Source organism: Pistacia vera, unplaced genomic scaffold (assembly GCF_008641045.1).
Source record: "Pistacia vera cultivar Batoury unplaced genomic scaffold, PisVer_v2 Contig505, whole genome shotgun sequence".
Lineage (NCBI taxonomy): Eukaryota > Viridiplantae > Streptophyta > Magnoliopsida > Sapindales > Anacardiaceae > Pistacia > Pistacia vera.
In genome coordinates this window covers 417048-429956 of record NW_022196341.1, presented here as the reverse complement: position 1 = coordinate 429956, position 12909 = coordinate 417048, and positions in this window count along the sequence as shown.

The following is a 12909-nucleotide window of genomic DNA, read 5'->3' as shown; positions in this document are numbered from 1 at the left end:
AATGTTGGAGTATGTGCCCTAGAGCCAATCAATTATTGTGGAATTGACTCTTTATAATAATGTTCATTAATCAATAAAAGGCATTTTATTCTATATCGCGTAAATCATTATTATTGCAATATGTATTGATATATGTACTTAGAATGGTAGAACCGTGACAAGGGTATTAAGTGTTTCAAATCTTAATAGTGAGAACCCTATGAGCACATATGGTGGCCATTCTAGAAACGTTCGTAACCCCAATATTATTCTAAAGTAAGGGCACAGATAATACAGTAAGACTATCATAGTGTTGAACGACCCTGTCGAAAGACAGTGACTGATCTCACTTGTCAAGGTTGTTTGGTGATAACTTGGTGCAACACATGGGTGCTTGCTGTAGGCAAATACACCGCAGCAAGTTCACTAGACTGACCCACCAGAGGATTCCATATGGATGGTAACCCCCGTGTCTATGGAGTAAATCTTCTAACGAATGGTAGTACATGTGATCCTTAGACTTGAGATCACCGAAGCGCCTTGTGCACCAATTGGTGTAGTTTGACACTAGCCTAACACAGTTCTTTTCAGAGTTGTCAATACGGTGGTGATTGGCTGCATCGAGGAGTGTATCAAGACTATGGTGGATCAACAGAGGATTCATCACTCCCAGGTACGGGATAAGTTATCTCACGGTGTAATTCAGTAAATGGCAATGACAATAAAACTGTGGCCACAATGGGATTGAGTTGTTGCTCTATCCGGATTATAATACAGATCATTGGTCTAGAAACTGAATACATAATATCGAGGGTAATCGAAGGTTGACACTATTTCTATGCCTTCGTCTCGTCGAGATAACACATGATGAAAGGACTGAATTGTACAGTAACCATATCGTTGACAGGTAGCTACTTTGCTGAATCCGAATCAATCGGGTGGCCATGATGCCTTGCTAGGGGCCAATCTTGGTCTGTGTATTAGTGAGACGATTAATTGGTGTTAATCACGATACTATACACTATCGGTATGATGAGGAGCCTATGGGTCACACACATAGAAGATAATTTAAGACTCAGGAAGAAAGAAGGGCGTTTTCGTCTTTTTAGGCGAAAGGGTATTTTGGTAATTTCACAGTGCAATTAAATTTGCTGAGGTCGTAGCCTTTATTTAATTTATTAGAAAAAATTAAATAAGTGAAATTACATTTAAATATGTGTTTGCATATATTTAATTAAATCATCATTATTGTTAAATGTTAATATATATATTAAATATATATTAATTGATTTTAATTGAAATAATGATGAAATAAAAAATAAAATATCTAATTGGGAGTGTTTGGTAACATGGGGTGTTTGGGTTGGAGCCCAAACCTATTCCATATGGGAATAGGGCATTAAAAGTACTATAAAAGAAAAATGGCAGTTGTAAAATATAAGTGTTAATTCATTAGTTCATTTTTCTTTGAAAAACACAAACACAGCAGCCTCATTTCCTCTCCCACGGCAGAATCCATTTTTGTCCAAAATCAATTCATTTGATTTCCTTCTTGATTCTTAAGGCTAAGGGGGATCTAGCAAATCTCTCCTTAGTTCTTTGTGATTGTCTTCGTGTGGACTACATAGGTTCGATCCTACACTTGGATCGGTAGCAAAAACGTTCATTGACAAATTTGGAGGAGACTCCAAACGTGCGTATGTTTTTCTAAACTCATGATTAATATTTCTGTAGATTCTTATTTTAACTTAAACTGTGAAATTATACTCTTGATCTTGGGTCTTTGGGAACGATCCTTGTTATTATGATTTTGTTTTTCCGTTGCATATATGGATCGTTTCCTAACAGAGAAGGACATGAAGAAGTCCAAACCTGTGATGCTAGTCAATGCTACACCATGAAAGGAAAAGGTAAAAAAGGCAAGGGAAAAGCCAAAGGCAAATTTAAGCCTAAAATCCAAGATGCCCTTAAACCTGCTGGAGGAGTGAGCAAAGATGGAAAGGTGGTTTACTTTCACTGTGGCAAGCCTGGCCACTGGAAGAAACATTGCAAGACTTTCCTAGTGAGTAAGAAGAAGATATCTACATCTTCTCATAAAGGTATGTACATGACTAAAATTCATATTTCTCCTATTATATTTTGGGTCATTGATATTGGAGTAGGTACCCTAGAGCCAATCAGTTATTGTGGACTTGACTCTTTGTAATAATATTTATTAATCAATAAAAAACATTATCTATTATATCATATAAATCATAGTTGTATGTATTGATATATGTCCTTAGAATAGTAGAACCGTGACAAGGGTATCAAGTGTTTCAAATCTTGATAGTGAGAACTGTAACACCCCCCTCCAGCCGGGTACTCTAAGTTTCCATTAGGATGGAAAGTTAGAGAATTCACGCTTGGAAAGTTATGTAGTTTAAAACGTAAATCCTGGTTACAAACATGTACTATATGAAAATAAATAAATAAAACTTCTCCTCTCATTTACATTACTTTCTTAATCAACCTGTCAAAATATGACTATATATGAAAAATATGGTTTAAAGAAAACAACAACATCAATTGTTTAATAGCGGAAGCAAATATAAAATATCTACCATCATTTATAAGCAAAACATATTTATTATTTCATAAAACTTAGATTATAGACATTAAATTATATACATTAAATTCAAAAGCAACATCCTTTATCTAACATCATAAGTTTAATTATAACAAAAGTTAACATGCATGCCCCCAAGCCTCCTTGACTGCCGCTCGCCGTTACCGCTTTAACCATTACTTACAAAACATGGAAACTAGGGAAATGAGTGCTAATCACTCAGTAAGGGTATCGATCATTTAACCCTATGTAACATTCTTAAACTTAGAAAGCATCTTACTTACTTGTACATGAACCAAACATTAATAACATAAAAGTAATATAACATAGCATATTCAATCCATATCATAATGCATAATATAATTCATGTATTGTTTTCCTTTAATGTTCATGAATAATGCACATCAATGCCATGCCTGTATAAATACATTTTTCTTTGAAAACTTTTTTACTATCTGCCGATCGGACTAAGCTAAGGCATGGATTACGGAACCTTTGGCCAATGAGCTAACCTTAACTTATAACACAGTCTCCATGGTCATGCACGCTATGGACTGTTCATTTCTTTTAGTCTAGACATGTGCATGAGTGAGCTCAGGTTCCCCATAACATGCCAACAACTTCCATAAAATTTACAAATCATTTTCTTCACAAAAATGCATGTCTACATACCTTGGAAATATTTTGCTCAAACTTGGGATCAAGTCCCCCTTTTTCATCATTAATATGCTTGAGATGCTTCATTCTTTAAAAACATACACTTTCCATATATGAACATATCATTTCATCATATCCATTTTGTGGATGGATAACAAATTCATAGAAACATATCATACTTAGGTTTGTTTATACATACACAAGCTTATACTTAGGTAATACATAACATATTACACATAACCTCCATGGTCATTCATTACATCAAATATATATGTTCATACAATCATTAAATAATCACAAAGTTCACTCATTCAAACATGCTAGCATCATTTCCATACTTGGAATCAATCATAGATTATTAGGCTAAAAATAAATTAAAAAATTGGAAACACTTTTGAGGTAGTCATTCTGCACAGGTCATATTCAAGAAGGCATATCTCGAGTTATACACATTAGATTAATATTACCTTAGTCTCATTTTAAATATTAGAGAAAGGGCTATAACTTTTATATTTAGGTCTCAACCCAGTTTGATAGGTAAATGCCCAAAAATCACTCAGAAGGCCACAAATTTGACAATGGCAACCATGGTAACATGCCTATTTTAACTTTTCCATACCTATTTATCTCCACTTACTCCCTAACCTTTCCTAACCAGTCTCCCCTGTGAAAATATGTTAAATGATCAATAATAACCTCCCTTGTAATATGTTAAAAACTCATGACACAACTAATTCCATTGATTGTCATCAAACTTCAATGTTTTACAATTCACATATAAATCCATCAATTTCAAATTATAGCATCAAACCAAGCTCAATTTCTTTTGTGTGACAAGAATTAAGGTTCCCTAACACTAAACCTAGAAACCTAATTCTTATTTCATATTAAAGGTAGGTTTCTCTTACCTTGTGTGAAGAAACCACACTCATTTGCAAATTTCCTCCTCCTTATCTCCAATTGACTCTTTGTCCTAACATAAATTATAAGAGAACTTTAATAACTTGAAATACATAACATTTATATAAGATAAGGAGTTAAAATTTACCTCCTAATATCTTTAATAAAGGAAGAAATATAAGACACTTGAAAGATTGCAACTAAGAGACTTGAAATTTTAACGGAGGAAGTAGAATTGATGGAGAAGTATTGAAGAAGATTATGGAATATTATAGAAATATTGAAGAAGATAATGGAAAGTGGAAGAATATATGTGGTGGCCAACTCACACCCACTAAAATCAAGATTTTTTTTTTTTTTTTTTTTTTGCAAAAACAATTACTCATTTGTCTTTTGCATTTAATGACTTATAACATTATTTCCCTTTTTGCCCATAACAATTTTCTTTTAATTACTCCTTAATCCTTCATCATTCTTTATCTTGTCAAGCCAACAAAATATCATCATTCTTTTACCAGTTTACCCCTAAGGCATGTGCATGGTAGTTAACTTAGCACATAAAAATGAAAAGACTATTTTACCCTTGGATGTATTGGTGAGGTTTACATTTCTCCCCTCCTTATAGGAATTTCATCCTCGAAATTAAGCAAATAACTCTGGGTAGCGGTCTTTCATGTCTCCACTTCCCAAGTAGCTTCCTCAACCTTGTGATTTCTCCAAAGAACTTTGACGAGTGGAATACTTTTATTTCAGAGCTCTTTAATCTTTCTATCCAATATTTGGACTGGACGCTCCTTATAAATCAAATTCTCCTTCAATTTTACTTCCCCAGCTCGTAATACATGAGAAGGATCATTTATGTACTTGCGTAACAATGACACATGAAAAACATTATGCACTTGTTCCATGCTCGGTGGTAATGCAAGTTTGTAAGCTACTTTCCCAATCCATTCTAGTACTTCAAAAGGACCAATGTATCGTGGAGCAAGCTTTCCTTTTCTACCAAATCTCATAACATGTTTGTGTGGGCAACCTTAACAAACACCTTGTCCCCTACTTGAAATTCCACTTCCTTTCTCTTCAAGTTTACATAGCTCTTTTGGTGATCCTAGGCTTGTTTCATTCTCTCTCTGATTAACCTAATATCTTTAATCATCTTTTGAGTCATCTCTGGTCCTAAGGCTTGAACCAAAGACTCATTCTCTCCTACTTCATCCCAATATAAAGGTGATCTACACTTTCTCCCATATAAAGCTTCATATGGTGCCATCTAGATAGTAGCCTGATAACTGTTATTATAGGCAAATTCCATTAATGGAATTATATCACTCCAATTCGCTTTATGCTCCATACAACTGGCCTGTAACATATCTTCAATCACCTGATTGGTTCTCTCAGTTTGGCCATCTGCTTGGGGATGATAAGCCATACTAAAAGCTAGCCTTGTACCTAGCGCCGTTTGTAACCCATGCCAAAAGGCTGAAAGAAAACTTAAATCTCTATCTGACACTATTGTCATGGGCACACCATGCAACCTCACAATTTCTTTTACATAAATTTGACTCAACTGATCTGAAGTAGTTGTATCCTCCAATGGTATGAAGTGTGATAATCCTAGGATTATACTGTTTTTCTATACCTTTTTGGTAGGATTCTGGATACTTCTTAAGTCGTTTTGTGCCTGAATTGCAACTTAAATTCATATATTTTATGTTTCAGGCCAAAACATATAGTTGGAGCAAAACCGAGCGAAACTGAGTTTTTGGACCCAGAATCAAGAGAAATTTAGGAATTGGGGAAATTCTGATGCAGAGTGGAAGCACTATGAAGCTTGTTCCTATTAGGGATCATGAAGATCAAAGATTCAAGCGAAGAAGCAAGCGGAGGGCAATTTCATAATTTTAGAATAGATGAGCAAAGTTCGCTACAGCGAAGATAATTCTTTGTCGTGGCAAGCTAGCCTCGGGTCAGATGGTTTAGTGAGATTTCAATTCGATGCCACAGCGAAGTTTATTCTTCGCCGCAGCGAAAACTACAATTCTTTTGTTTATTAAAACGTTGTATTTTAAATGTATTGCATTAGAATCCTAGGTTTTTGGCTGACTATTTAAGAGAGCCTTATGTGTGCTGTCGTAGGCAACCAAGATTAAAAACCTTTCTAACCTAACTATTGAACTGTAAATAGGATAAGCAAGGGTCGATCCCACGAAGAGTGTCTAGCCGCATTTTCGATGATGTGAATAAGGCTGGGGGGTTTTGAGTAAAACAAAAAACAATCTTAGCCAAAAACAAAAACAAAAACAATTCAATTCGAAATCAATTAATATTACGAAACTTGGTCTCCGTCAACATCCACCATCGGAATCTTACAACTGATCATTGATGCCAAAGTAAATCAATTCTTACTTTGAATATTCACTATTGGAACTATTTTCCTATCTCTCCTTAATTGTAATTAATTAGGAAACAAATGATCTTAACTAATCTTACCATTAAACAACCCTAGACAAGCGCTAAAGATTTAATCTAATGGCAGCCTTAAGAATTAGAGAGATCGATGAAGCTAAACAACACAAACTCAAGAGGTTGTAAATAATTTAGTCGAGTGTTCCTCTTAAGATTACTAATTCCTGACGCAGCAAATTAATAACCCTAATTGTTTCACAAGTTAGAGGGATCAAACAATTACGGATTTGATATCTAACTTAGCAGTAGATTGTGACAAATAATAACCTAGTAGGCCTCCTAGCAATTAAATGAAACAATCATGAAAATAAGCATAGAAGAACATCCAATACTCAAAGTATAAAATTGAACACTGAAATAAAACTGATTAGATCTCACAGTTATTGATTCCGAGGCCTCCGTTTCCTTCGACCAAGTTATAAAAATTAGCCTCTCATGGCCATCATGAAAATTCCAAAAGAAAAGTTACAGAGAAGACCAAAGAGAGGCGTGTGTTTTTCTCCCCAAACCTAATCTGATCTCCTTAAAAATATCTAGTTCAAGTATTTGAATTCCACTAAATCTCCTAAAAGAAATATTCTAATATCATAGAATAACATTAATCCTAATTTGATTCTAATTATTGAAAATAAGATAAAGTCCTAAAATAAAATAGGAAAGTAGTGATTCTGAGCTGTAACTTACGTGCCACATGTCTTCAAATCTTCCAATAATAAACTGCCCAATTGATTTGCATGACAAGGCAAAATGTTCTAGAACGTCAGCAATGCAGGTGTGTCAACTTGAAGCCCGATTACAACCTTGATGCAATGAGTATCTCTCCAAACTCAAAACATGAAAGTTGTAGATCTCTTTCTTACTGTTCCAAAAAATTTTGAATCATCTCAATCGGAGCTCGGATGAGAGATTTATACCCAGATTATGAAACAATGTCGAAACTGTCCGAATTCACTTAATTAGTTCCGTTTTGCAATTAACGCTTCGATTTGCATCCTAAATCAAAATAGAATAATAATGAGTACATTTAGGCAACAAATACGTATAAAAGACTAAACATTAAGGGGGGTAAATATGACATTTTGCATTCCATCACCTTAGCTCATTTTAGAAAGGGTTCACATTTTTTAGAGAAGAAGAGGAAGAAATTAGAGGTTGGAGCATTTTAAGTCTTCATTTAGGGAAGATTTCATTCTCTTTCTACTGTTTTATCATGTTGATTTCTTTTCTTATAGTTTATTGTTCGAATTTCTTTAATTTAAATATGGACTAAGCCACTTTTGGGTTAGGGTTGTGACCTAACTTTGATTACAATGGTTTAATCTATTATAGATGTTGTTTTTATATTCTATTGCATTGGATTTTGTATTTATTCTTATTCTTATTGAATTTAAATGTGAGTTTTCCCGATTTCAATTGAATGTTAAGCATGATAAGACCGAGAAATGATTCATGTGTTAGCCTTTTAGAGTAAATACCATAGTTTAATGAACGCTAGAGATAGGTTCAGAGATCTATGAAATCACTTTAGGGTTCCATTTAGCCTAAAAGGACTTTGAACTATTAATCTTCATTTTGTTTGGTGCGGAAGCTTAATAGGGATAAGTAGGAAAATATAGCCTGAGAAGGTATGTTTTATAACTTAGGGAATTCGATTTATAATCCTTGCTGTGAGTTTAAAAGCAACATCAACTGTAGTTTGAATCAGAGTAACTTAGTGAAGTCAAACCCTAATCAACTGAGAATCACACTTGAGGACAATGGTTGGAGTCATTAGATTGTGTGATTGGCTTGTTGGCTTTCTCACATTTGAGGTTGATAGTGGGAGCTATCAACTGGTGTGGATTAAGTTTGTTGGCCTACCTAATCAACTCATTTTGGCTTGTTCGCCAAAGCGAAAGTTTGAAATGGCCAGGATGGGATCTCAGTCCACTAGGAAAGTCAACGGGCTTTCCCGAGTTAATAGTAAGGGCTATTGGCTTGAGTAAAATAGTGGGAGCATCGTTTAATAAAAGACCATATTAAATAATAATGAACTTTATAATAACTTTATCTTTTCTACAATTGTAGATTCACCAAAATGAGCATTATGAACCTGCGACCGATAATCGAGAAAGAAAACACGTTGGATGGATCCAATTTCTCATACTGGTATTGTAATCTTTGGATTATACTCAATCAGAAAAGAAATTGTATATCCTTGAAAAGCCATACATGGCTGATCCTGATCCTGATCTTGATCCTGATCCTGATCTTGATCCTGATCCTGATGCCACTCAGAAAGTTAAGGATACTTATCAAAAGTTCATTGATGATGCTGATAGCGTTCAATGATTGATGTTAGCATCGATGACACCTATGCTGCAAAAGCAACATGAGAATATGGATGCTTCTTCCATTATTCTACATCTCAGGGAGCTTTACGAAACAAATGCTCGACATGAGAGGTATAAGGTGTCGAAAGCACTATTTGGGAGTCATCTGACTAAGGGAGCCCAAGTTGGTCCTCATGTGCTCAAGATGATCGAGCACATAGAGAGACTTGAGACTTTGGGATGTGGCTTGGATGCAGAATTACAAATGGATTTAATTCTGCAATCCTTGCCTGACTCTTATAATCAATTCATAATGAATTTCAATATAAACAAAATGAAGAAAACCATATCAGAACTTCTAAACATGCTTAGGACTGCAGAGCAGGACTTGAAAAAGTCCAAGCTTGTTTTACTAGTTGCTGCCGGTAAACCAAAGGGTTAAAGCAAGGGTAAGGCCAAGGCCAAACCTAAGCCCAAGCCCAAAGGACAGGTTGGTCTTGGGCCTGAGAGTGGCATAGGGAAGGGCAAGGTAGTCTGCTTCTTTTGTGGCAAGTCTGGCCATTGGAGGAAACACTGCAAGGTTTTCCTTACAAGCAAGAAGAAGTTAGAGGCTACGACTTCAGGTATCTTTATGATTGAGATTAATTTCTCTCCCTCAACATCTTGGGTCATTGACACAAGATGTGGTACTCACATTTGTACTGATGTGCAGGGACTAAGGTAGAGTAGAGTGCTCTCCAAGGGAGAGGTAGACCTACGAGTTGGAAATGGAGCACATGTGGCTGCATTGGCTATAGGAACTTATTGTTTATCTTTGCCTACGGGCTTGTTATTGGAATTAAATAACTGTTATCACGTACCTTCTATTGTACAAATATTATTTCAGTATCCGCTTTGGATAATATGGTGTATAATTTTGAGATATCTAATGGATTGTTGTCCTTTAGTTTGAATGGTATTCTATTTGGAATTGCAAGGTTATATAATGGATTATATGTTCTTGATTTAAACAATAAAGATATTCTCAATATTGAAACCAAGAGTGCTAAACATAGCGATCAAAACCAAACATATCTCTGGCATTGTAAATTCTGTCATGTTAACAAGACCCGCATTTCAAAACTTCAAAGGGATGGAGTTTTGGACCCTTTTGACTTTCAGTCATACACCATATGTGCTCATAGGGTTCTCACTATCAAGATTTGAAACACTTGATACCCTCATCACGGTTCTACCATTCTAAGGACATATATCAATACATATTGCAATAATAATGATTTACGCAATATAGAATAAAATACCTTTTATTGATTAATGAACACTATTACAAAGAGTCAATTATACAATAATTGATTGGGTCTAGGGCATCTACTCTAACAGCGGTCACTTGGAACATCACACAGCGGAAAGGTTGGGAAAAACTGTCAACTTAATATTTTGAGACTTTATTATGTTTTGTAAAGATTTATATATAAAGAAAAATCAAATATGGGCCCAAAATTTTATACTCGTTTGTATGTATATATTTTCTTATATATATTTAGTAAGTTTTACTGTTATTTTGTGAGTATACTAGCTAGAAAGAGAGTCATTACATACAGCCCAACAAAATGGAGTATCTGAAAGGAGGAATAGGACCTTACTTGACATGGTTAGGTCCATGATGAGTTTTAGTGATTTACCTGCATCATTCTGGTTTTATGCCTTAGAGACTACGACTTGCGTTTTGAACCGTGTGCTATCAAAGTCTGTAGATAAGACTCCATATGAACTATGGAGTCGGCAAAAGCCCAACTTGTCTTATCTAAGGATCTGGGGTTGCGAAGCTTATGTTAAGAAATTGACTTCAAACAAGCTAGGCCCAAAATCTTGTAAATGTATATTTGTGGGGTATCCAAAGGATACTATTTCTACCACCCAGAAGAGCGCAAAATTTTTGCTGATCGTTCTAGTGTCTTCTTAGAAAATGAATTTTTTTCTAAGAAGTACTAGTGGGAGAAAAGTAGAACTTGATGAAGTTCTAGAACCAAAAATTATACTAGACGAAGGATGGGATAATGTGCCATAAGAAGTGGTTGAACATTATGAGAAGGTTACTCCACAACTTGTGGATGAAAGAGAACCGCCTCAGGTAGCATAGAAGCTGCATAGATTTGGGAGAGTACGCCATAAGCCTAAGAGATACGGTTATCTCCTGACTCAACATGGTGATATCAGATCCAGATTCTGTTAAATGGCTTGAAGCCATGAAATCTGAGATGGACTCCATGTACCAGAATCGAGTGGTCTCCGGTGGAACCATCTGAAGGGGTAAAACCCATAGGGTGTAAATGGGTCTTCAAGAAGAAGATTGACATCGATGGCAAGGTGCATACTTATAAAGCACGACTGGTTGCCAAAGGTTTCAAACAAATTCATGGTATTGACTATAAAGAAACCTTTTCGTCGATTGCCATGATTAAATCTATCCAGATTATGCTCGCGATTGCTGCATATCATGACTATGAGATTTGGCAAACAGATGTCAAAACAGCTTTCCTGAACGGAAACCTTGAAGAGGATGTGTATATGACACAACCCGATGGTTTCGTTCTTGATGGGCAAGCTGATAGGGTATGCAAGTTGCAGAGATCCATTTATGGACTCAAGCAAGCTTCAAGGAGTTGGAACATTCGTTTCAGTGAAGCTATAAAAGAATTCAGTTTTATCAAGAATGAAGATGAGCCCTGTGTTTACAAGAAAGTGAGTGGGATCGCAGTGGCATTCCTAGTGTTGTATGTCGATGACATACTTCTGGTCGGGAATGATATACCGAACTTGCAGTCGGTAAAGACTTGGTTATCCAAGTGCTTCTCCATGAGGGACTTAGGGGAAGCAGCCTACATCCTTGGAATAAAGATTTATCATGATAGATCGCATAGGTTGCTTGGCCTAAGTCAGAGTGCATAGATTGACAAAGTACTAAAAAGATTCAGCATGGAAGAATCCAAGAAGGGATTTCTTCCGATGTCACATGATGTTTATCTCTCTAAGGAAATGTGTCCTAGAACACAGGATGAGAGAGAGAGGATGAAGAGGATCGCAATAGCACAAACAATTGGATCCATCATGATGTGATAAGTGCTTGAAAATACACTTATACTTAGTGGTTTATAGGTATCATTTGTGGGAAATTAGGATTAATTCGCATGAATTAACTTAATTGTTTCATAAACGTACTTTTCAGGATCACGGGTATTTTTGTTGTGTTTTCAGGGAATAAGGCTCAAAATAATATTCGGATGAGAGATGATGTTGGTGAGAGAATTTTTGACGACTTGAAACAAACAGATCGAGAATCGGAGTTGAATTGAAGAAGTTATGGAAGTTGAAGTAAAGAGAAGATTCTAGATTACGTTCTAGCTTGAGCATGCCTCAGTATTTTGAAAATATCTTGAGCTGTAGAACTCAGATTAAGACTATTCTTGACCTGTTGGAAAGCTGATTTAAAGGGTACATTTCATATGTTTACCAATTTTCCAAATTTTATCGTTATCAAGTTCAAAAATCACCATCTCTGAAGAATAGTGGAATGATGCGGGAAGAAGACCAGTAGCTACTGTGCCGTGGCAAACTTTTTCCAATAGCTACTATGCAACATCACAGTGCCAGGGCACAGTCATAGAAGTTAAAAATTGATTATCTGTTTTTAGGTAGGAGAATAGGATTAAGAGTCCTAAAACAACTAGAATTAAGGAAAACAAAACCCTAACCCTTGTGGGATATAAATATAAGTCTTTTAGTATTGTTTTGGGGGAATTCTTTTAGAAATAAAAAAATAGAGAACAAAGATATTCAAGAACTGAAGAAAAAGGGAGATTAAAGAAGGCTTGGAGAAGAAGAATTGGAGGAGATCATCATCAACTNTTATCATGATAGATCGCATAGGTTGCTTGGCCTAAGTCAGAGTGCATAGATTGACAAAGTACTAAAAAGATTCAGCATGGA